The 25,642-nt window shown below is 34.7% G+C and overlaps 1 protein-coding gene across 1 annotated transcript in view; it reads left to right on the top strand.

The window, feature by feature from the left end:
• Positions 1 to 25,642, top strand: part of NAALADL2 (N-acetylated alpha-linked acidic dipeptidase like 2) — a 1,358,868-nt gene that overhangs the window by 229,618 nt on the left and 1,103,608 nt on the right. Inside the window, exon 6 of the mRNA XM_032340827.1 lies at positions 19,893 to 20,014. The gene's annotated coding sequence lies outside the window, so the exon portion shown is untranslated. The remainder of the gene's footprint in view (positions 1 to 19,892; positions 20,015 to 25,642) is intronic.

The raw sequence follows: 25,642 nt of genomic DNA, 5'->3' as shown, positions 1-25,642 counted from the left end.
TGAATTTGCTCTAGGTCCCTTTATATAAGTGTAATCATAAAACATTTGCCCATTGTGTCTAGATTATTTCACTTAACATACAGCCTTCAAATTGTAACCCTGTTTTAACATGCGTGGGTGTTTCACTAATTTTTAAGGCCTTAACTAATACTCCATTGCATCTATATGCCACTTTGTTTATCCAATGAGATATTTAGGCTAACTTTTGGCTATTATAAATACTGCTGACATGAACATTGACATTCCAAATCTGTTGGAGCCCCTGTTTATAATTCTTCTGGGTATGTACTCAGAGTGGAATTGCTGGATCATGTGGTAATTCTATATTTGACTTTTTTTTTTTTTAAGAAACTTCTGTACTGTTTTCCATATCAGTCTTACCACATTAATTCCTAATAACAGCACACAAGGTGAAGCAAGTATTCTTACCTCTCCAACTTTTTAACAACTTTTAACAACTTTTAACAACTAATAACAACTTTTAACAACTAATAACAACTTTTTAATAGAAACTACCTTTTGATTCCTCTGTATTTTTTACCCCTAAGGCCCTGGTATGGTGTTCACTATATGCTAAATACATCACAAAGGCTAAAAATAAGCAGTTATTTGCTAACACCCAGATGCAGAATATTTAAGTAGTTCTAAATCCAAGTGTAATAATTTAGTTGGGGTGCATTGGCTGAGAGTCAGATATGATTCTGGAACAAATAGAAATGAATTTAATCCATCAGTGTTAAATTAGAACATTTCTATCACCAATACAGTTGTATCAGTTTTTTTGTTGTTGTTAATGTTGACTGCTGTTCTCCATAACTTTTGAACATTACCTGTATATCATTAACTATTATGTGTGTTTTGTATGTTGTCACCAATAACCATGAGAATGTAATGTTTAGGCAGCTACAAAAATCTGAAATATTTTCAATAATGACAAGGTGGAGAGGTATTTATGGCTGTATAGGAATAGGTATCCTTGTCCTTTGCTTTTTCTATTGGCTACCAGTAGGCTGAGACAAACTTAACATTCAAATTCTGCAACTACTTCTTAATTTTAGCAACCTGATTGCATACCTATTAATCATTTTTTGGAAACAAATAGTATATATAAAAGAATGACTCAATGAATGAATGAGTAAATATAACTGAAGCATAAAGACATTTATTTCTAAAATCTATATTTTCTCTTGGTTGCCAACTTTGGATTAAACTGGAATGTACAGGGCACTTGGGTGCTCAGATGGTTCGGTGTCTGCCTTCGACTCAGATCGTGATCCCGAGGTCCTGGGATTGAGTCCCACATTGAACTCCCTGCTTCTCAGGGGGCTTGCTTCTCCCTCTGCCTCTGCCTCTCTGTGTCTCTAATGAATAAATGAATAAAATCTTAGAAAAATCCTAAACTGGAATGTACAGGACTAAATGGAGAAGAACCAGGATTTCAGAATGAATCTCACTTATCCTGCTCTTGGGTTTAGATTAGATTTTGCACTCTTTCAAAATATGTGCTCCTGAGAAATGTTACTAGTTACTAGTTTAGTCTTTAAAATGGTATTTATTACTAAAATGTTAAGTCCTTCAGTGAAGCATTATTATTTCCAAATTCATGAATAAATAAAATATATAAAATGTGTCTAAGAGCAAATATAGTAAAATATGATTTTTGGATTTAGTTTATGAAATGAAATTTAAATTGTCACTGTAAGCTTGTACTAGACTGGAAAAAGTAGCATATAAAAAGTTTCTTTATAATTAGTCCTTTCTGCTTCTGATTAAACAAATGGAAGAAATTTATATTTAGGTTGTAATATATCTTACTTATAAATAATGATGACATAGCACATATCAATCACTGAATGCAGTCATATTTATGGGTTTTATCTCAGCTCACATAATTTATACTGCCTTCAAAATTGGCTCATAAATCCTGAGAGATTTTTTTCAGCATCTACTATTTATGTAAGGATCTGTGTCCATTATCAGTTTTAGGGAGTATATTCCTCCCTGAGGACAGTGATAATTGCTTGGAAAACATTTGGGGCTTCAGTTGAAATTATTATTTAGAAATATTTGGGGTCTTTGGAACCTGAAAGACTTGGGTTGTATTCCTGTCTCTGCCATTAGTTTATAGGCTGTGAGGCAGTGATTAAGTTACTTAACCTTTCCTGAACTTCATTTTCCTATAACTAATATATATATATATATTATATATAAATATATATAACTAATGTTATAATATATATCTCACAGGGTTATGACAGGACTCAGTGACTTATTATGTAAGGCTCCTATTCAAGATAAACACTTAATACACAGTAATTATCATGGCTAAAAAAGATAACAAACTGTATTTACTATTTAACAGTTTTTAATGATGCTTCAAATAGAAATATATGAGAGTACACAATGGAAAACATGAAAAGCATTTTTATATAAAAATCACATATTGTTGAGTGGTAAAATCATGTTTGCCAAAACTGTAAAGAGCCAGAGAAAAAAGTGCAAGAGATTTGTTGTTAAATGAAAGTAAAGAGTTCATTCTAACAATGAATTTTGATCAAGTTAATAAAGTCCATTAAGTAAATGAAATGCCTCAGTATTCAGTAATGAAAATAATTGGCCAAAGGGAAATCTGTTTGTTGCATAGAAATACATTAATACATGACAGCATAGTTGTTTTGCATAATGTGTGTGGTAATACCCCTATAATACCAAACATAGGTAGCACCAGATACTAAGGATTCAGAACTGGATAAACAACACCATTACTAGACAAGAGAAACAAAGTCAATGAGTGAGATGTAGCACTGGCAAGATGGAAAGCACGAAACTGGAATTTTTACTTATATGCTAGGAATGAGAATTGTTTTTTGAAAGCTTACTCAGAAATAGAGGGGTCCAGTGTTTAAAACTGAATATGCATTCAAGGGAGAATTTTACTGAAACAAAACCAATATTAATAAATAATACAAAAATACATTTAAGATTAAGGTTTTACCATAAAATTTTAGGTAACAGTAATATTTAGATTTTAGTTTTATAATCCTTTATCATAAAATTACTTTAAGCTTAGTTTTTTATAACTCAACATTAAATGTTTAAAACTTATGTGTAAAACATAAAATGCTTAAAATGTAAAAAATTAAAGTTTATTCTGAAAGCAAATATTTTTTTCTACCTGGGAATAATGGAACTATCCTGCTGGCTCTGTATCTTTAAATAATGTAAATTGACATTTTTTAAAAATATTACATTTGATTAAACTGTCTTTAGCACAAATGGATTAGACGTGAGTAACCCCGAGTTTGATAATGTCTTCTCAGCTTGCATTCTAACATTCACTGGTTTTTAATTGTACATGGAAGTCACTGTTAACATTGCAGTTGCTTTTACTACCTATTAATCTCAGGACTTGAAATTTTGTTTAGGAATATGTTACACTTTACAGATCACTTTTTTACATATTAGAGCTTTAATAACAAAATAATACTTTATGTATATGTGGCCTTTATCGTTTACAAAGCTTCTTCATGTATAATCTCATTTACTTCTCACAGCCGTCCTGTAATATGGCAGGGGATTACTTTCACAGTTTTATAGGTGATGAAATTGAAGCTGCATGAGGATAAATTACTTGCTCAAGGTTGCATTGCTAGTAATTACCAAAATTGAGACTTGGACACACTATCATAACTGGTTCGTGTAGCAGAGTTTAAAAAATCAGATGCCTGCAGTGAACCAGGAATGGAAACAAACGAGTGAAGTCCACTAAGCACAGGAGACTGGGGAGTGATGTAGTTAACTGGGAAACAGACGCCCCGTCCTAAGGGAGCAACAGCGTTTTGGGTGTAACTTTGTGTTATCTTGAATAACTCTGGGTGTGGGGTTGCCAGGCTTCTAATTTAAGAGAAGCACACCATTCAAATTTCATGAAATGCCTTTGTTTTAAATATCAGCAACTGACTCAAAGTTGAAAAAAATATCTAAGCAAGACAAATCTGAAGATTGATCTGGCTGCCAATTTAAAGCATGTTGTCATAGTCTTCATTCTTTAGGGGAACCCGTGAGGAGGACCTGATATTTAAGTGGCTAGGGTAAGATGGTAGAGACGTCCCCTTAAATCCCATTCTCTAGTGCTGAGCCAACATTTATGATTAAGGAGGTGTTTAGTGAGAATTTTTGTCATCTGATTTCCTTGGTAGACTATTTATTCTTTCATTTGTTCAACCCAAATACACTGCATGCCAACTATGTTCCTGGCACAGTGATGCAAAAAGGAATGCTATATAGTATTAGCTCTCAAGTCTCAGCCAAAAACCTTCTAGCCATCAGTATGTTTCTGCACACAGGAGGTGCCAGAAGCAAAATGGAAGGCTTTATTGTGAAGGTAGCATTTGGAAATACGTAACAACCTGGATTTTCTGAATCTGTTTTCTAACCACACTTCTACTGTGTTCTTCTTTGATGCCACAGAAGGCTTTCGCACATGTACCTTTATCCAAAGATAGATTAGCTTTTTGAAAATTAGGAAATGCAGAATTAAAAAATTAGAATTGTATATAAACTCTTAATGTTTATATCTGTAGAGGTAAAATACATGTGCGTATAGATTCAGACTGAAAGAAGAGAGGGAGAGAAAGATGAATTGCATTGAGTCCAGTAATGAAAACTTGTGATTGTATTTCTTTGTTGCCCTTCTGTCGGAGAGTTCAGAACCTAATTTGATTTACAGTCTCAGTAGCTAGTTTGCTATACCTGTGGGTTTTTCTCTTCAGTCATGATTTTCTAAACATATATATGCCTTTATATATCTTTCCCTTACATGCACATACATACTAGACATAGGAAATCTGTGCTCTTCATAGTTTGATTGCTCTGATTATTTGATTCTTATTTTCAGTACCTGGAGAAATCCTGTGTATCTTTGTTTCAAGTTCTGTTTTATTTTTATAAGAAACCAGCTAGAAGGGTAGAGGGAAAGAACAGGAGAGAGAAGAAATACACCATACACACACACACAGACACAGACATGCACACACACACACACACACACACGGCTAAGTGGAGCATAAACTGGTCAGGTTTTTCTTAAGTGGCAGAGTAAGTTCATGTAGGAGACGAAGAAGATAAGACCTAGGGTTCTATTTCTCATCTTTTAGCTTAAAGAGGACATTATTTTAGACTGAATATTGAAAACTTGTTATTCTGTCAAGGCATTATCCATATCTGTCTTATATGCCAAAGAACATTTCTTAAATATTTTCTGAGAATTAGAGACAAGTTATAAAGTACATAAATGAAGAAAAACTTACAAATCTAGTGTGATAAATCTGTTTCAATGTAAGCAGTAAGTCAATAAGTCAATTGTAATAGCTAGAATTTCAAACATTTTTAAACTATTCATCCCATGCAATGAACTTCTGAAGGTGGTAGAATATGGTCCAGGGATTGGGAGGGGGAATTTTCTACTGATAAGATCCTGTGTGTTTCTGTGTGTACACACATGCATGCCTGTATTTGTAATTGCTGTGAGGGATTTTGGATGTCTGTTGTTTCTTTTTGTGGTTGTTGTTGTATGTCTTTTGATTTAACTTCTGCAGTATCACTGTTATTTTTAACAAAAATGAGATCCCATTATTTATATGGTTTTGTAATATTTTTTCATCTAAAATTTGTGTGAACATTTCTCTAGGATAATATGAACTACATTATCATATTTGTTTGTTTGTTTGTTTATTTGTTTGTTTTTGTTTTGTGTTAGTCACCATACAGTACATCATTAGTTTTTGATGCGGTGTTCTAAGATTCATTGTTTACATATAATACCCAGTGCTTCATGCAATATGTGCCCTCCTTAATACTCACCACCAGGCTCACCCATCTTCCCACCTCCCTCCCCTCTAAAACCCTCAGTTTGTTTCTCAGAGTTCAGTCTTCCGTGGTTCATCTCCCCTTCCAATCCCCCCCACCTTTACTTTTCCTTTCCTTCTCCTAATGTCCTCCATGTTATTCCTTATGTTCCACAAGTAAGTGAAACCATATAATTGACTTTCTCTGCTTGAGTTATTTCACTCAGCATAATCTCCAGTCCCATCCGTGTTGGTGCAAAAGCTGGATATTCATCCTTTCTGATGCCTGAGTAATAGTCTATTGAATATATGGACCATATCTTCTTTATTAATTCATCTGTTGAAGGCCATCTTGGTTCTTTCCACAGTTTGGCTATTGTGGACATTGCTGCTATGAACATTGGGGTACATATGGCCCTTCTTTTCACTAAATCTATATCTTTGGTGGTAAATCTGTAGTGCAATTGCCAGGTTATAGGGTAGCTTTATTTTTAATTTTTTGAGGAATCTCCACACTGTTTTCCAAAGTGGCCACACCAGCTTGTATTCCCACCAACAGTGTAAGAGGTTTCCCCTTTCTGTACATTCTCTCCAACATTTGTTTTTTTGCCTTGTTAATTTTTGCCATTCTCACTGGTATAAGATAGTATCTCAATGTGGTTTTAATTTGGGTTTCCCTGATAACTAATGATGTTGAACATTTTTTCATGTGTCTGTTAGCCATTTGTATCTCTTTATTGGACAAGTGTCTGTTCATTTCTTTTGCCCATGTTTTGACTTGATTATCTGTTTTTTGGGTGTTGAGTTTGAGAAGTTCTTTATAGATCTTGGATATCAGCCATTTGTCTGTAGTGTCATTTGTCAATATCTTCTCCCATTCCCTGGGTTGCCACTTTGTTTTGCTGACTGTTTGCTTTGCTGTGCAGAAGTTTTTATCGTGAAGTCCCAAAAGTTCGTTTTCACTTTTGTTTCCCTTGCCTTTGGAGATGTGTCTTGAAAGAAGTTGCTTTGGCTGATGTCGAAGAGGTCACTGCCTATGTTCTCCTCTAGGATTTTGATGGATTCCTGTCTCACATTGAGGTCTTTCATCCGTTTTGAGCTTATCTTCGTGTACAGTGTAAGAGAATGGTTGAGTTTCATTCTTTAGTACATAGCTGTCCAGTTTTCCCAGCACCATTTATTGAAGAGACTATATTTTTTCCACTGGATATTTTTTCCTGCTTTGTTGACGATTATTTGACCATAGAGTTGAGGGTCTATATCTGAGCTCTCTGCTCTGTTGCATTGGTGTATGTCTCTGTTTTTGTGCCAGGTCCACACTGTCTTGGTGATCACAGCTTTGTAATAAAGCTTGAAATCAGGCAACGTGATGCCCCCAGCATTCTTTTTCAACATTTCCTTGGTGATTCAGGGTCTTTTCTGTTTCCATACAAATTTTAGGATTGATTGTTCCAGCACTTTGAAAAATGCCAATGGTACTTTGATTGGGATGGCATTGAAAGTATAGATTGAAGCTGAAAAAGCATTTGACAAAATAGAGCATCCTTTTCTGAATAAAATTCTTCAGAGTATAGGGATAGAGGGAACAGTTCCTCACTGTGAAAAATCCACAGTGAATATCATTCTCAATGGGGAAAAGCTGAGAGCCTTCCCATTGAGATCAGAAATATGACAAGGATACCCACTCTTGCCACTATTGTTTAACATAGTACTAGAATTCCTAACAACAGCAATCAGACAGAAATAAATAAAAGGTATTCAGATTGGCAAAGAAGGAGTCAGACTCTGTCTCTTCATGGATGACATGATACTTTTTGTGGAAAACCCAAGGACTCCACCCCCAAATTACTAGAACTCATACAACAGTTCCATAATATGGCAGGATACAAAATCAATGCACAGAATCTCTCGCTTTCTGATACACTAAAAATGAAACTGTAAAAAGGGAAATTAGAGGTTTGATTCCTTTTACAATACCACCCCAAAACCAATAAGATATCTTGGAATAAACCTAACCAAAGAGGTAAAGGATCTATACTTGAGGAACTACAGAACACTCATGAAAGAAATTGAAGAAGACACAAAAATATGGAAATGCATTCCATGCTCATGGATTGGAAGAATAAATATTGTTAAAATGTCAGTGGTGCCCAGAGCAACCTATACTTTCAATGCCATCCTGATCAAAATGTCTGTTGTTTCTAAATCAATATTCTTTGAAATGCTCTGTTAAAAATGTGATCAGGTAAGTGTGCAAAACACTATATTACCCATTTCTTCTTGAAAATGTTTACATATTTGGGGCTCCTGGGTGGCTCAGTGGTTAGAGCCTCTGCCTTCGGCTCAGGTCATGATCTCAGGGTCCTGGGATCGAGTCCCGCATCGGGCTCTCTGCTCAGCAGAGCCTGCTTCCTCCTCTCTCCCTCTCTCTCTCTCTGCCTGCCTCTCTGCCTACTTGTGATCTGTCTGTCAAATAAATAAAAATAAATAAATAAATAAAAATCTTTAAAAAAAAAAGAAAAGAAAATGCTTACATATTAAAGACTTATGAAAGTATGCCCACCATGAAGAAGCTGTTGAATTTAGTTCAGCCCAGTCATTATTTGACTATTGACCCCTATTCTCCTAGTAGTTGTGTTAACATTTCACTAAACTAGTATTCAAAAGAAGACACTGGGTAAAAATAGCTTTGAAGGTATAGAATTTCTCTTAAACTTATTTCTTTTTGGCATGATTATAACAGCAAATGGCTAGTAATGGTTGTCATTGCCAACTATTGCTAAAAAGTGAATTCATGTTATAGGATATGTAAGTAGAGAGTCTCAGCTATTTATAGAAATAAACAATAGAAAATATAAAAAAAGTGCTTTAACATACCAACCTTCAGTGAAGTTGTTTTTCTTGTCAGGTATAGCCATCAATCATTTGATCATGCTCTATAAAAGTAATCCCATATACAAATAATTTACTGTGTTTAGCCAAACCATTATTTCTACACTTGGCCCCATTCACTTACTTCACTCTTTACTGGGAGAACAACTGATCGTGTTCTTGGATAACATCTTTGGTATTCCTGTACCTACTTCTTTGTGGGGGGGTAGTGTGGGGGACAAAAATACTCTACCTCATGTTATTTTTAGTCATATGTCCTGTTTTTGTTTTGTTTTGTTTGTTTTGTTCTTTAGCTTTTTATCACTTTGGAATTGTGCTTCTATTTAGAACATGAGTTGAGAACTGTTCCTCAAATTTGGTATGTCCATGTTGTGTCATTGAACCAAAAAAATTCTGTTCAATTGTTCTCAATGCTTATAATTAAGCTCCTTGGTAACCAACACACAATTGCTCCTTAATGCCAGTTTTAGCTTCATCTAGGCTATTGGCCTTTAGAAAGTTAATTGAGGACACAACTCCATTTATTCTGTAGCCTATCTTAGGGTCAAGTTAAACCCTTGGGTGGATATATGCAGTCCATAATAAAGTCAATACTGCTCATGAATAAATGGTGATAGGAAAAGACAACAGAGCAAAGTCAAAATAATTTTTGTGTCTCCCACTAATAGCTCTTTGCTTTGTATAGCATTCTTGAAAATCTGGTTATATAACTGATTTTTTTTTTTAATCAAAGCAATAATGTATTCCATTGCTTGAGAGGAAAAAAACTGGGACAATAATAGTGTTAAGTGATTTACCAAATAAGTGATTAATAATGGGTTAGAGCTCACATACACGTTTTTTAAAAAATCTGATTGTGGGGTGCCTGGGTGGCTCAGTGGGTTAAAGCCTCTGCCTTCAGCTCAGATCATGATCTCAAGGTCCTGGGATTGAGCCCCACATCTCATTGGGCTCTCTGCTCAGTGGGGAGCCTGCTTCCTCCTCTCTCTCTCTCTGCCTGCTTCTCTGTCTACTTGTGATCTCTGTCAAATAAATAAATAAAATCTTAAAAAAAAAATCTCCTGATTGTGCTTTTTCTAAAGTTAGGCTTTTTTTTTGGTCCTTAAAATCATGTGCAAAGGGCATACTCTATTTTCTAATTTCTGCCTACTAAGTGTTTGAATTAGTGGTTTCTTCCCTCAAGTTTAAAATTTCATTCAAAACCTTACTTTTTAACCTATGACACACATATATGTATATATATAGAAAAGCAAACAAATCATATATTTTTAACTCTGTGAAATTTCAGTGAGTACATCCTGGTAATCCATCACCCAAATCAAGAAACTGTATATTACCAGCACCTCAGAAGTCCTTCCCATACCCATTCCAGCCACTAGCCCTTTCTTCCTAAAAATACCAGTATCCTGAATTCCAACATCATGCATTTTGCCTTTGTTACTTTATATAAATAAAATTATGTTGAATTCTTTCGATCTACTTCATTTACATTTTTGTCTGTGTTGATGCAGATAGTGAATCCAGAAACATCCACATAGAGATGTCTTATCAGACACCTGGGTGGCTTAGTCAGTTAAGCGTCTGCCACTGGCTCAAGTTGTGATCCTGGGATCAAGTCCCGCATTGGACTTCCTGCTCCACGTCACTCTCTGCCTCTCTTTCTCTTTCTCGCATGAATAAATAAAATCTTAAATAGATATCTGATTTATGAAAAAGATGACACTGAAGGACAGTAGAAAATTGATAAACTCTCTTCAATAAATAGTGCCAGAACAATTGAATATTCATATGGGAAAATAAATGTTGACTCTTTATACCATCCACAGATCCATTCCAAATAGATTATAGGCTTAAATGTGAATTGTAAAACAGCAAAGATTCTAGAAGATCACTCTGTTAATCTGGGTTATCTGAGAAGCAGATTCAAATAGGATTAGAAGTATAAGATAATAGAAACACATTTGAGAGAAAATAGAAAAATGGCAAGGAAGAGCTACCAGACTGTAATACTGGTCTGACTGTTCAAAGGAGAGAAGGAAGAAGTTGTGTGGGAAAGTATTAGACTGCACCAAAGTTTTTGTTTTGTTTTTTAAGAACTTACTTATTTGAAAGCACATGAGCTGTGGGGAAGGGCAGAGGAAGAAAGAAGCAGATTCCCCACCAAGAAGGGAGCCTGATGTGAGGCTCAATCCCAGGACTCCAAGATCATGACCCGAGCTGAAAGCAGATGCTTAACCAACTGAACCACCCAGGTACCCTGACTGCTGTGAAGTTCTAAGGAAGTTAAGCAAGGTTGATGTAGTTTTCCAGTGAAACCCATCCATCAAAAGCAGTCTCAAAACCCATAGGAGCAGGCCTGCTTTGGTTATCCCTGTCACATTTTGTCTACTCCCAACTAATGACTATGGAAAGCACAGCCAAGAGCGGGGGGAGAATACAAAAACATACATACAAAACACCCCAAAACCTACTTCATTTAATTAAGAATTTTTGTAAATCAAGAGGGAAGGAAAACCACAGGATGAGAAGATATTTGCAGTTACACATAGTCCATAAAGGAACCTCATATAACAAAAGTAAAGAATTTCTACAAATCAAAAAAATAACCAAATTGAAAAATGGGCATGAGTCTTGAACAGGTAGTTCACAGAATAGAATATTCAAATAACTTTAATCATATGAAAAACGTATTCTTTACATTGCAAAGAAATGCAAATAAAACCCCATTAAAATAATACACATCCATCATAACATTTAAAATACAATGTTTGACATGAATGTGGAACAACTGGAAATCTTGTACACTGCTGAAGAAAATGTTAATAAAACCATTTTGGAAGACGGTACCTACTATAGAGGAGTATATATATTCCTTAAATTCCTACGTATTTGGTCCTAATATACATCTACAACAAGAGTGTTCACAGCAGTGTTGTAAGCAACACAAATGTTCATCCACAGAATAAAGTGCAGTACATTCGTAGGAGAAGATGCTATGAGTAATAAATGTAAACAAGTGCTGCTTTCATTATTTTATCATTTTGGAGCTATTCTCTATTTTCATGTTTTTGTTCGTAGGGCAGGTTTTAAGGTGGAATAAGTGCAAGGGTTTCTGTCCTTCAGGAGTTTACAGTTTCATAGGAGAGAAAATATTTATTTTAACATTTTAATATTTTAATTTTTAATATTTTAATTTAAAATTAAAATTAAATTTAAATTTAAAAATGTTTAATATTTTAATATTTTAAGTATAATGCATTAATTGGTAGGAGGGGCTGAAGTTAGTGCTGTCACTTCAATGCATGCAGTGATTTTCTTATTGGTGGACCTAGATTTCATAGGGAAGGTAACTTATGAGCTGATTCTTGAATTATGAATTGCCTTTATATGTGTGGACATACCAGACTTTAAATTAGTGTTTAAGGAATTACTGAACAAAAAGTTGCAAAGAGTATTTGCAGATAAAAACTGCAAGGTCTTTGTGATGAGCCAAACATAAATAACTTGTAAACTGAGGTGTTAATATTGGGGAAATAGTAATTCATAACTTTAGGGTCTATGAAAAGTGTCTTTCTTGTTTTCCTTGCCTACTTCTACATATTTTCTTTGATTCTCTGGCATTTTGAACCTCTGTGAATCTGAGAAATTCGGTGAATACACAGCCTTTTTTTTTTTTTTAATCATTTATTTCCAAGAAAACAGCTGCAGAGTATAAGATTTATTTTATCTAACCTTATCCTGGTGTGTCAGAGTATATAATAGTGGGATGATTTACTTTTTGTGTGTTAAATATGTGGATTATGTTCTTGATTAAATTCTTCTTTGGCATATAGAAGAGGAGAAAGGGGTCAAACCCTTTTCTTAAACTCTGCTATACTTTCTGATAATCTATGAAACTGTCCATGTCTCAGCAAGTTCCACAAATCCTCTTAAGTTGGTGAGGTGCACATGGGTGTTCAAAAAATGGGATCACAGAATTAGGAAGTATCACCAGAAATAACGTACAGAGAGCATTTAACTTTTTAAAGCTGCTTTTTCCTGATTTTTTAAATCAAAATTAGAGATTATGATAAAATCAGTGACCATCCTAAAATTAAGAATCTTATGTCAAGTTGGAAAAGGGTAATGGTGTTACTAGAGAGTTTTCTTTTTCTCAGATGTGATAATTATCCCTAAGAAATAATTTAGCAGACAGTTGTCTAATACAGGACATATGGCAAAAGAAAAACCAAACCAAACCTTAGTATTTTACTTTTTTTTCCCCCAAACCTTAGTATTTTGGTAAGCATGTCAGAAGTATACATCTGAACTAAACTTTTCCTTTAAAGAACTCAAACTGAGCAGCTGCTCCTATGTTGCACTATTGTTCATATGGCTCACATCTTTTCAGTTGAGTCATAGTCTCACTTGAACTGCTTTCAGGACCAGTCTGTAAGCTTTGTAATGAAGTTATGATTTTATCTTCCCTTTACTTTTGACCAAAAGTATTATTACATTGATTGGCTCTGAATATACAATTTCTTAAAATCCAAAATTGATAGAGTATAAAAGGAATTTACAGTACCTGTGAAGACATTTCAAATAGTAGTAAATAACAAAAGGTAAGTTTTTAGATTCCTAGATAAATATTTAGAACATTAAGTCATTTAAATTGTATTCATTAGAAAAATTCTATACTTACCTTAGAGGGCCACTTTAAGTAAATCTCAATAGGTGTTCTCTCAGAGATGATTTTGAACTTTCCTCATATGATGCTAAGGATTCTGTAAGTATTATATGGTGAAAATTTAAGAATGAAGTGTTTTCATAATTGACAGGTAATGAGTTATATTGGTCTCTGAATATTTTTAGATTATTAAGATTTCAGTAAGTTTATGGCATAACACTGACATAAAGTGAAAAATAGAATAATTCAGGTAATTTAGCATACCTTTTGCTTTATAATGAAAACATAGTTTATACATTCAGCTATCTAAACTTACACTTTGTTTAGCAACTGAACTTATACCATTTACTAATGAAGAGGATTTAAGCAACTATATTTTATCAGCTTTAAAATACAAAATACAATTGTTTTATTTATTTATTTATTTATTTATTTATTTATTTATTTTTTATTTTTTATTTTTTTTTAATTTTTATTTCCAGCATAACAGTATTCATTATTTTTGCACCACACCCCGTGCTCCATGCAATCCGTGCCCTCTATAATACCCACCACCTGGTACCCCAACCTCCCAGCCCCCGTCCTTTCAAAACCCTCAGATTGTTTTTCAGAGTCCATAGTCTCTCATGGTTCACCTCCCCTTCCAATTTCCCCCAACTCCCTTCTCCACTCTAAGTCCCCATGTCCTCCATGCTATTTGTTGTGCTCCACAAATAAGTGAAACCATATGATAGTTGACTCTCTCTGCTTGACTTATTTCACTCAGCATAATCTCTTCCAGTCCCGTCCATGTTGCTATAAAAGTTGGGTATTCATCCTTTCTGATGGAGGCATAATACTCTATCCCCAGGAGAACACGGGCAGCAACCTCTTTGACCTCAACCGCAGCAACATCTTCCTAGGAACAACGCAAAAGGCAAGGGAAGCAAGGGCAAAAATGAACTATTGGGATTTCATCAAGATCAAAAGCTTTTGCACAGCAAAGGAAACAGTTAACAAAATCAAAAGACAACTGACAGAATGGGAGAAGATATTTGCAAACGACATATTATTTTTTTTTTTTAAGATTTTATTTATTTATTTGTTAGAGAGAGAGAGAGTGGGAGAACACAAGCAGGCAGAGAGGCAGGCAGAGGCAGAGAGAGAAGCAGGCTCCCCACTGAGCAAGGAGCCCGATGCGGGACTCGATCCCAGGACCCTGGGATCATGACCTGAGCCGAAGGCAGCGGCTTAACCAACTGAGCCACCCAGGCGTCCAATACAATTGTTTTAAAACACATTTTGACATCTCTGAAATTAGGACATGCTCTGTGATCAAGGGTGTTGTAAAATGGCTAGCTTTCAGGCTGAAATTTTGCATGTACAACTCTGCTTATCCATGTCATAGGTGTTCATTAACATCTCTTCAACTGAGTTATATGTATTAGTGGTATTGTACACATGTTGAGTTTAATTGTTTAAAATACCTTCAGATATGTTACACCATGATTGGAGATTGAAGTTACTGTGTACACAGAAAGGGATGGCAAAACATAGCTGAGCCTACATTTAATATCAGTAAAGCCAGTATCCATCATTGGAGGAACAACCACGATTGAGTTTATATTTTCTTGCAGAGTGACGACAAAGTACTTTTCATGGACCAAGAAAGGAAAATATCCTGAAGTAGTTGGTCTATTACATTTTGTTACTAAGATTTATGCAAAAGGATGGCTCATCACGTACAGAGAGTTGGAACTGAGGGAACAAGAAATTGCCAAATCTCTCAGAATAGATAAAAGGAATTTCAAAGCAGACAGTCCATTATGACTGATTTATGTATTGTGCAAGTTGTTGAATTTATTTTAACAAACTTCCTACTGGCTTTGAACAGAAGCTGCTTAACTTCCAGCAAGACATGATTCAGTTGAAAAAAATGAAAATTCAAGTGCCATCAAATAGGGAAACATCTCCAAAGCTCACAGAATTGGTGTTAGCCACTTGGAAGAAAATCCTGGAGACAAAAATGCAGTATCATTACTTTCAATGGGTTGGGACATTGTATGAAGAATTAGGAAAGTTTACAACTCTGAATCAAAAAGATTCAGAACATTTGGACTCCAATAGTGAGAAATTTGGGGAATACTTAACAAATTTATGCAGCATATTGGGTTTACATATGGACAGGCTGATACATTATTAAATTATGCATAAGTGATAGGTTCAATAGATATAAAATGTAAATTCTAAATGATAAGCATTGTTATAGTTCATCGACCATTACTTAATATAAATGGTGCATCTACAATGGATAGCATCTTGAGTTGGTGAGATACAGTGTTAAAAATAAAAGAATATACATAAATGCAGTTTTAGGGTAAACATACCCTGTCATTAGACTCCATTATAATCTAGCTATATGCTCTACTTCATTTTTTTGCATTCCTTTTGTGTTAAAGTTTTGATAATCAAAGATCTCCTTTCTAAATCAAAGATTTTCCGTCGAACTTTACTATGTATACTTATTTGTATAGATTTCTCAAACTTAGTGAAAAGTGATTCCAATATTTTGCTTAATTTTTAAAAGATTTTATTAGAGTATGCATGTGCACAGGCAGGGGGAGCAGCAGGCAGAGGAAGAAGCAGTCTCCTTGCTGAACAAGGAGCCTGATGCATGACTTGATGCCAGGACCCTGGGATCATAACCTGAGCCAAAGGCAGACACTTAACCAACTGAGCCACCCAGGCATGCCCAGTTTGCTTTTTCATGTTCTTGATCTGTTCATGTATGATCCTTGTCAAATACTCTATGTATGTGCACTTATAGGCAATGTACCTCTAGTAATCATACTCTCAAGAGAATTGTTTTCATAAGAAATATTAAGAACCCTGTTTCTTTTGGTGTTTTTTTTTTTTTTTAATCCAGAATAATTGCTGTAGTCAAAAGACATAATGTATCAGAATGGAAAAAAACCAAAGCCCTATGTATATGTTCCTACAAGAGACTCAATTCAGACTTAGTCACCTGCAAATTGAAAGTGAGGGCATAGAGAAACATTTAACATGCAAATGGAGTTCAAAAGAAGGCCAGTGTAGCAATATGTATGTTGGACAAACTAGACTTTAAAATGGACTGTAAAAAAGACAAGGGAATTACATAATCATAAAGGGGATAATCCAGCAAGAAGATATAAGAGTTGTAAATATTCACCCAAGAAGGGAGCGCCCAAATATATAAAACAATGCAAACGTAAAAGAACTAAATGATAATAACAATAATAGGGTATTTTAACATCCCACTTACATCAATGGACAGATTATCTAAACAGAAAACAAACAAGGAAACAGTAACTTTGAATGACACACTGGACCAGATGGACTTAATAGATATATTCAGAACATTCCATCCTAAAAAAGCAGAATGGCATTCTTTTCAAGTGCACAGGGTACATTTTCCAGAGTAGATCATGTATTAGGTCACAAAACGGACTCACCAAATATAAAAATGTTGGAATCATAGCATGTGACTTTTCTGACCACAACACTATGAAACTAGACGCCATCCACAAGAAAAATACTGGAAAGACCACAAATACATGGATGTTGAACAACATGTTACTGAACAATGAATGGGTCAACCAGGAAATCAAGATATAAAAAAATACATGAAAACACAATAGTCCAAAGCCTTTGTGATACAGCAAAAGTCCTAGGAGGGAAGTATATAGAATATAGTCCTACTTCAAACAAGAAAAATCTCAAATAACACAACCTTGCATGTTAAGGAACTAGAAAAAGAACAATAAAGCCTAAAGCCAGCAGAAAGAAGGAAATAATAAAGATTGGTATGGAAATAAATGATATATAAAACAAAAAAAAATAATACAGCAGATCAATGAAACCAGTATCTGGTTCTTAGAAAAAAATTAATGAAATGGATAAACCTCTAGCCAGACTTATCAAAAAGAAAAGTGAAAGGACCCAAATAACATCACAAATGAGAGAGGAGGAATGACACCATAAAAATGCAATTGTTAGAGAAAATTATGAAAAACTATATGCTGACAAAGTGGATAACTTGGAATGAATGGACAAATTCCTAGACATTTATAAACTACCAAAATGGAAACAGGAAGAAATTGAAAACTTAGACCAATAACCAGCTAAGTAATTTCAAAGAAATTGAATCAGTTAAAAAAACAACAAAAAACTCCCAACAAATAAAAGTCCAAGGCCAGAAGGATTCATTGATGAATTCTACCAAACATTTAAGAATTCTCAAACTATTCCAAAAGATAGAAAGGAAGGAAAACTTCTAAAGTCTTCCTATGATGCCAAAATCAGACACCACTAAAAAAGAGAACTGCAGGCCAATATTCCTGATGAATATGGATGCAGAAATTCTCAACAAAATAATAGCAAATTGAATTCAATAATACAGTAAAAATTATTCGCCATGATCGAGTAGGATTTATTCCTGGGTTGCAAGGGTGGTTCAGTATTCACAAATCAATGTGAAATACCACATTAAAAAAAGAAAGAATATGAACTATATGATCATTTCAGTAGATATAGAGAAAACATTTGACAAAGTACAATATCTATTCATGATAAAAATCCTCAACAAAGCAGGTTTATAGGAAATATACCTTCACACAATAAAGGCCATATATGAAAAACCCATAGCTAATATTATCCTTATTGGGGAATAACCAAGAGCTTTTCCTCTATTAAGAACAAGCTAGGGATTTCCATTTTCACCAGTGTTACTTATAGCACTAGATGTCCTGGCCACAGAGTCAGACAATAGGAAGAAATAAAAGGCATCCAAATTGGCAAGGAAGAAGTAAAACTGTCACTACTTGCAGATGATATGCTTACTCTATATAGAAGCCCTAAAGACACCACCAAAATGAATTGTTACAACTGAGACACAAATTCAGTAAACTTGCAGGATATAAAATCAAAGTACAGAAATCTGTTGCATTTCTATACACTAATAACGAACCAGCAAGAAGAGAATAAAGGAATCAGTTCCATTCACAACTGTGCCAACACCAAGAAGATACTGAGAAATAAACTTAACCAAAGGCGTGGAGGACCTGAACTCTGAAAACTATAAAACACAGATGAAAGAAATTGAAGAGGACACCAGGAAAGGAAAGAGGTTCCATGCTCACAGATTAGAAGAACAAATATTAAAATGTCTATAATATCCAAAGTACTCTACACATTTAATTCAGTCCCTGTCAAAATACCACTAGCATTTTACACAAGCCTAAAATTTGTATGGAACCACAAAAGACTGCAAATAGTTAAGGCAACCTTGAGAAAGAAAAAGCTAGAGTCATCACAACTTTGGACTTCAACTTACATTACAAAGCTGTAGGGATCAAGACAGTATGGACTGCCATAAAGATTGACACATAGTTCAATAGAACAGAATAGAAAACCCAGAAATGGACACACAACTATATTGTCAACTAATCTTTGATAAAGCAAAAAAGAATATCCAATGGGAAAAAAGACAGTCTCTTCAACAAATAGTGTTGGGGAGACTGAGCAGCAATATGCAAAAGAATGAAACTGGACCTCTTTCTCACACCATCCACAAAAATAAATTCAAAATGGGTGAAAAACCTAAATTTATGTGAAATTTGACATAAGTTGAGCCATAAAAATCCTAGAGGAGAATACAGGCAGTAACCTCTTTGACATAGGTCATAGCAACTTCTTTCTAGACACATTGTTGGAGGCAAGGGCAACAAAAACAAAAATAAACTATTGGGATTTCATCGAATTAGAAAGCTCCTGCGCAGTGAAGGAAACAATCAACAAAACTAAAAGGCAACTTTCAGAATGGGAGAAGATATTTCCAAATGACATACCTGAGGAAGGGTTAGTATCCAAAATCTATAAAGAACTTAGGAGATTCAACACCCCCAAAATGAATAGACCAGTGAAAAATGGGCAGAAGACATGAGTAGACAATTTTCTGAAGAAGGTACATGGATGGCCAACAGACACATGAAAAGATGCTTAACATTACTCAGCATCAGGGAAATACAAATCAAAACTACAGTGTAGTTGTCTCACCTGTGAGAATGACCGAATCAATAACACAAGAAAGTTATTGGTGAGGGTGTAAAGAAAGGGGAACTTCTTGCCCTGTTGGTGTGAATGCCAACTGGCACAGCCACTCTGGGAAACAGTATGGAGGCTCCTCAAAAAGTTAAAAAGAGGACCACCCTACTTAGTAATTACACTACTAAGTATTTACCTAAAGAAAGCAAACATACTAATTCAAAGGGATACATGCATCCGATGTTTATAGCAGCATAATCTATAATAGCCAAATTATGGAAACAGCTCAAATGTCTATCGACTGCTTACAAGATTGAATCCTTAAAGGGTAAGGGCAATGGCAGGTTTTTTGTTTTTTTTTTCTCAGATTCCAGCTTAACAGTTATTACAGGATAAATATGCAGGTTTCCTGTTTGCCTCTTCAGATCCATTCTCCTCTCCGCATGCTCTGTATCCTAAGAGACTGATCTTAAGGAACTGCATCATCTGCTCACTAGCCTTCTCGCTCTGCTGGGTTCAGCCAGTGGAAAAGGGAAGCAAGAATTTGGTGAGTATTAAGAGAGCATTCAGGATATTTATCATTAACCCTTATGGGGCTATATTTGACAGATGAAAGCAAACTCTTCTACCTATGGCCACTCTCTTGTCATGTGGCCCCATTTCAACAGCTCTCACTCTTTTTTTTTTTTAATTTATTTTTTATTTTCAGCATAACAGTATTCATTATTTTTGTACCACACCCAATGCTCCATGCAATCCGTGCCCCCTATAATACCCACCACCTGGTACCCCGACCTCCCACCACCCTCCCCTTCAAAACCCTCAGATTGTTTTTCAGAGTCCATAGTCTCTCATGGTTCACCTCCCCTTCCAATTTCCCCCAACTCCCTTCTCCTCTCTAACTCCCCTTGTCCTCCATGCTAATTGTTATGCTCCACAAATAAGTGAAACCATATGATAATTGACTCTCTCTGCTTGACTTATTTCACTCAGCATAATCTCTTCCAGTCCCGTCCATGTTGCTATAAAAGTTGGGTATTCATCCTTTCTGATGGAGGCATAATGCTCCATAGTGTATATGGACCACATCTTCCTTATCCATTCGTCCATTGAAGGGCATCTTGGTTCTTTCCAGTTTGGCGACCGTGGCCATTGCTGCTATAAACTTTGGGGTACAGATGGCCCTTCTTTTCACTACATCTGTATCTTTGGGGTAAATACCCAGGAGTGCAATGGCAGAGTCATAGGGAAGTTCTATTTTTAATTTCTTGAGGAATCTCCACACTGTTCTCCAAAGAGGCTGCACCAACTTGCATTCCCACCAACAGTGTAAGAGGGTTCCCCTTTCTCCACATAGCCTCCAGCTCTCACTCTTAATTATGTTCCAATAACACTGCCCCTCTCCTTGCCCCCTTTAAAGCCCAAGGGCTTCCTATTGTCATTAGTCCTTGCGATGCTTCACTGTTGGTTCCCTTATGCTACCCTTACCTCTCTCTAATGCATCCTCTGTTCACTTCTGGGACTTTGCTTGCAACCATTGGTATTCAGTTTTTCTTCTTTGAGACAGAATTTTGAATGTAAGAATCTGAATATACAGGCTACAACAGCCTTTGCATTAAAAAAAAAATGCCTTTTCTAGGCCATTAGAAGTGTAATATGTAGCTATGTTTCTAGAATCCTTTCTAATTTTATTTTCAAATGTATATAATAATGTTTTAACTATTTTCAAAAAGATTAACAGAAGAAAACTTTATTTAAATGATGTTTATGAATTTAGTTACACTATTAGTCAAATACCTCTCCTCAGTATTTTTTTGGTATCTTTTTTGACTGACAGAATGCAATTTTCACTGAATAAGGTTAACTTATTCAGTGTTAATATATGCATTTTTTTTCTTACAGGATCTTAAGATACTCTGATTGTGTTCATTTTTACATTGGAAAGTTATTTATATTCATTAGATATAGAAAACCAAGTCACCAAGATAGAGTGATTTATTCAAAATCATAATATTTGTTAAACATTTGTAGTCTGGTTTTTAATGTCAGTTTGGAAAGGTCTTTATTCTCATTTTATTACCATATACTGCATCTCTGATGATGTGAGGGAATGCTATATCAATAATTTCATGTATAATGTCAAGAGTTAATTTTTGGATGTTTTTTATTCTGTCTGCATTCATAATAGAAATTCATCTGAAATAAGTCATTAAGAAAACACTGTACTTTTTCAACAAACAGGAAGGATATATTTTTGCCTTATTAAAACTAGGAAAGTGTATTCATTTTTGGAGTAAGGGCAATAATATCCTATATTAAATAAAAAGCCATTGACCTAGAGACCTTTTTATAAACATAATTAGTTTATCTTAAAAGAATTATTATGTTTGAGCCTGTAATTCTTCTAGTTTATTAATAGGAAAGCATTATTTAGAACTGTCAGGAAAATCAATATTGAAACACTTACATACAGGGTAAAAATGGTACCATTATTGATGGTTATTTGATAGGGAAAAGTGTAGCCTCTGCATGTATAGAGGACTCATTTTCAATTAACTATGCTTAAATAAGAAGACTCAGCTTCATTAAGGTCTTTGGCACCTAAATTGTTCATTTGTTTGTGGTTGGAACATAATCTATAATTATTTTATGAGGAAAATCTTGGCCTTGCCCATAGTTATTTCCTTAGGTGGCATCTATTCAGGATGGGTTTAGATTAAAAGTCTTTAATGTCAACCCCAGAGTCCACTTACTTGATTTTTCATCAATAATATAGAATGTTATATTCCACTCTTAGAAAATATTGCTGAATTCATTACTACCCAATTTCTGTGAGTAAGTTACTTAATATTATATGGTAATTATTTGAAGGATATGCAGTTTAATTCTTTTGGCTTATTGGTGCTGATTTGAACTTTTTTCTTAACTAACACCCTGGAGAGAGAGAACATTTTCTACTTAGTAGCTCTTTACTGTGGTGACTTAGAGCGAGAAGGAACCCCACATGGACAGGACATATCTAAAGGGTGGGAACATGTGGAGTTCCTGCAAGGAGCCCTGACGTCTTTCGGTAATACTTGTATTTCCTCTCCCCCAAGGTGAGACCTGAAGACATAGTGACACATTGGGCTATTGCTCAATCTCAGAGAAAGCCTGTTTCCTTATCTCTACTGTAGAAATAAAAATAAGACAAAATTAGGGTTATTTTGAAGATTAAAGAAGTTAATTTATTATAAGCTTCTATATTATAAGCTTCGAGTGTCTTCTATAGGGTAAACACAGTATATGCTCTCAGTTGGGATTATTTTATAGCTAATATCTTAAACTTCAGCTCAGATAAAGCTATGTTTTTAGAAACACTTTTACTGAACTCCTTGGTCTTAGCTTGAAATGAAGAGTATAAGCAGGATAAAATTTCCTTCTGTTATTATAAAAAAGTTATTGAGGGGATCATCAAAATTAGTTTCTCCTTTATGAGGACTCACAGGAGAAATTTTGAACAACTTTATCACACTCCCTTTCCTTATGAATCAGAAAACTTAAATCATAATTTAACCTTTTCTAGATGACTCATGGTTATTAATAATACCAATTCATTGCAGAAATGGGGTTGTGTCCTGAGGTCTATTGAGTTGCAAAGAAATATGTGGAGATGCAACGGGGGAGGGGGGTTTGGGGGGTAGGAAAAGAATAAATGAAACAAGATGGGATCAGGAGGGAGACAAACCAAAAGAGACTCCTAATGTCACAAAACAAACTGAGGGGGGCTGGAGAGAGGGGTATAGAAAGAGGGTGGTGGGGTTACGGACACTGCGGAGGGTATGTGCTATGGTGAGTGCGGTGAAGTATGTAAACCTGGCAATTCACGGACCTGTACCCCCTGGGGCTAATAATACATTATATGTTTATAAAAAAATAAAAAAAAAGAAATATTTGTCCCAGTAGTGTTGAGTGAGGCAAGATAACCAGACTAGACTTAACAAAAACATTCCTGTTACAAAACTTGGAAATAGATTGCTTTCCTACAAACCATCTCATTGTATAAAAACTGAGTCAAAATCCTAATTTTATAAGGTGTGCAGAAATTCCTTTCATGAAAAATTTAGGTTGACTGTATTTTTATTACATTATAATTATTTGCTGTGGTGCTTATTTAGGGCATTGTGTAGGGCCATGTTGGGTATTCTCTGTGCTATTACAGTTGGGTAATATATAGAAGGCAGTAAGTGGATAGTATCCCTTGAAATTGTTCCAGGCACAATCTTCATAATCTTGTAAGTGGATCTGCATTTATTATGTACTTATATCTCTATGTTTTACATAGACTATATTCATATAATAAAGCAAGAGATTTTTTTTGTAAAGCTATATTGCTATCACATTAGGTGCTTTTCTATAGCAAATTTTAATATTAAATAACAAAAATGCCTTACAAATATTTTGTCTAAATTAATATTGTTTAACTATATATTACATTGCCCTTAACTAACAAACATACCTTGAAAAAATGAGAATTGAATGTCTATCTAAATAGCCTATTATGGGAAAAAGACCATGCTTTCCCACTGAAGTTACATTGAACTTTTTAACAGTGAGTAAAGTACAAATAAGATGAAATGGATCTAAGTCTTTATATTGTTTTCCAAACATATATATTTTTCCAGTTATGCAAATAATGGTAAAAAGTAATAGAGACCTTTGTTTACAATATTTACCAAGTTGGCCAGATGCATTTCAGCTAACCTCAGTGAAATGTGACAAAAAATACACCATTACTGAGAAAATACTGTAAAATCAAAGATAGTAGTCATAATGAAATGGAAAAATACATGTAAAATCTAAATTAAAATGATTAATAAAATGGCACTACTTCTCCATATCTCTTAAATATTTTATTACCCCCCCAAACTCAGTCTTGCATTACATATTCCTACGACCACTTGACATAATGAGTATAAGATCACTGAATTGTGGCTAAGCAAATAGTCTCACATTGACTCTAACACTTCATCAATACATAAATCATGAACTATGAGAATCTTTTAATGGAGTTTTAGAAGCATAGTCTCATACCAATAAGCAATTAAGGAATTTTTAATGACTACTTTCAAATATTAACATCAATTGATATGAACATAAATATTTCATTCTTAGACATTGTATTAATATAAAGTGCCTTTTTTGGTGGCATCAGTTAAATTTTGTATGTGTTTTTAAATGTGTATATGTATATGTTATACATGCTATCCATTTAGTGTGTCACGGTGGGCAGTTTAATGATCTGAATGTTTAGTTTCTGGTATTTGGGTTGCATGGTAATTCTGTTTGGTGCTCTTATCTTTGGCAGGTGCTGTGCTGTTGCTGTATTGTCTCGTAATTTAAGGGGAATATTGATTTACTATCTCCCTGAGTTGAGTGTATTTGGCATTATATATGCCAAATGATGCAAATTTTTTCAGCTCTTCAAGTTATTTGATAGATCACTGGAACCAACAAAGTCCCCTAGGTCTTCATTCTGTCTTTCAGAGCTTAAGACCGAGGAATTTATAACATGCCAAACAACTTGTACCATAGCAGAACGTTCAGTTGCTGAGCCACAAGGCTGGCTTGCTTGTTTTCATTTTGTAAATATCAGTACCAGTTTTCATTTCAGGTAGACTCTAAACTCAGTCTTGTGGAAATTGTGTCCATGTTTTGAACATTTATGCAGTAATTCTCAGTAGACTTGGAAGAAAGAGGAAATTAAAATTAGCTGATACACAAATTGAGGGAAGGGTATTTTCCTTGGAATTATGACCCTTACGTAGAGATTTTTGGCTAATAGTAAGAAAATAAAAGAGACTGATAGCCCTATGGTTATGGAAGGAAAATCCTGGATTTCCAGTGCAGAAGGATCTCATTAGGCATGGGGTCACGTACCTAGATTCTGGGCCTTGCTCTGTATCAAGTTATTGACTGAATTGAGGGAAGATTGCTCCTTTAGGACTCAATTTCTTTCTGTATGATGTAGCCCTCATTCATGAATTTGGGGCAGAAAATGTCTATGTTTTCTTTGGGCTCTAATAGTCTCTATAAGCAACACTGTGCAAGGAATTTAAATGTCTTTACTAAACTCCCTTGGGATTAGATGAGAAGTTATAGTAATCATTTTCTGGATTTCTACATATATTCTTAT

This window comes from Mustela erminea, chromosome 1 (genome assembly GCF_009829155.1).
Source record: "Mustela erminea isolate mMusErm1 chromosome 1, mMusErm1.Pri, whole genome shotgun sequence".
Lineage (NCBI taxonomy): Eukaryota > Metazoa > Chordata > Mammalia > Carnivora > Mustelidae > Mustela > Mustela erminea.
Note: the sequence above shows the minus strand (reverse complement) of the source record. Positions and strands in the feature narration are given on the sequence as shown.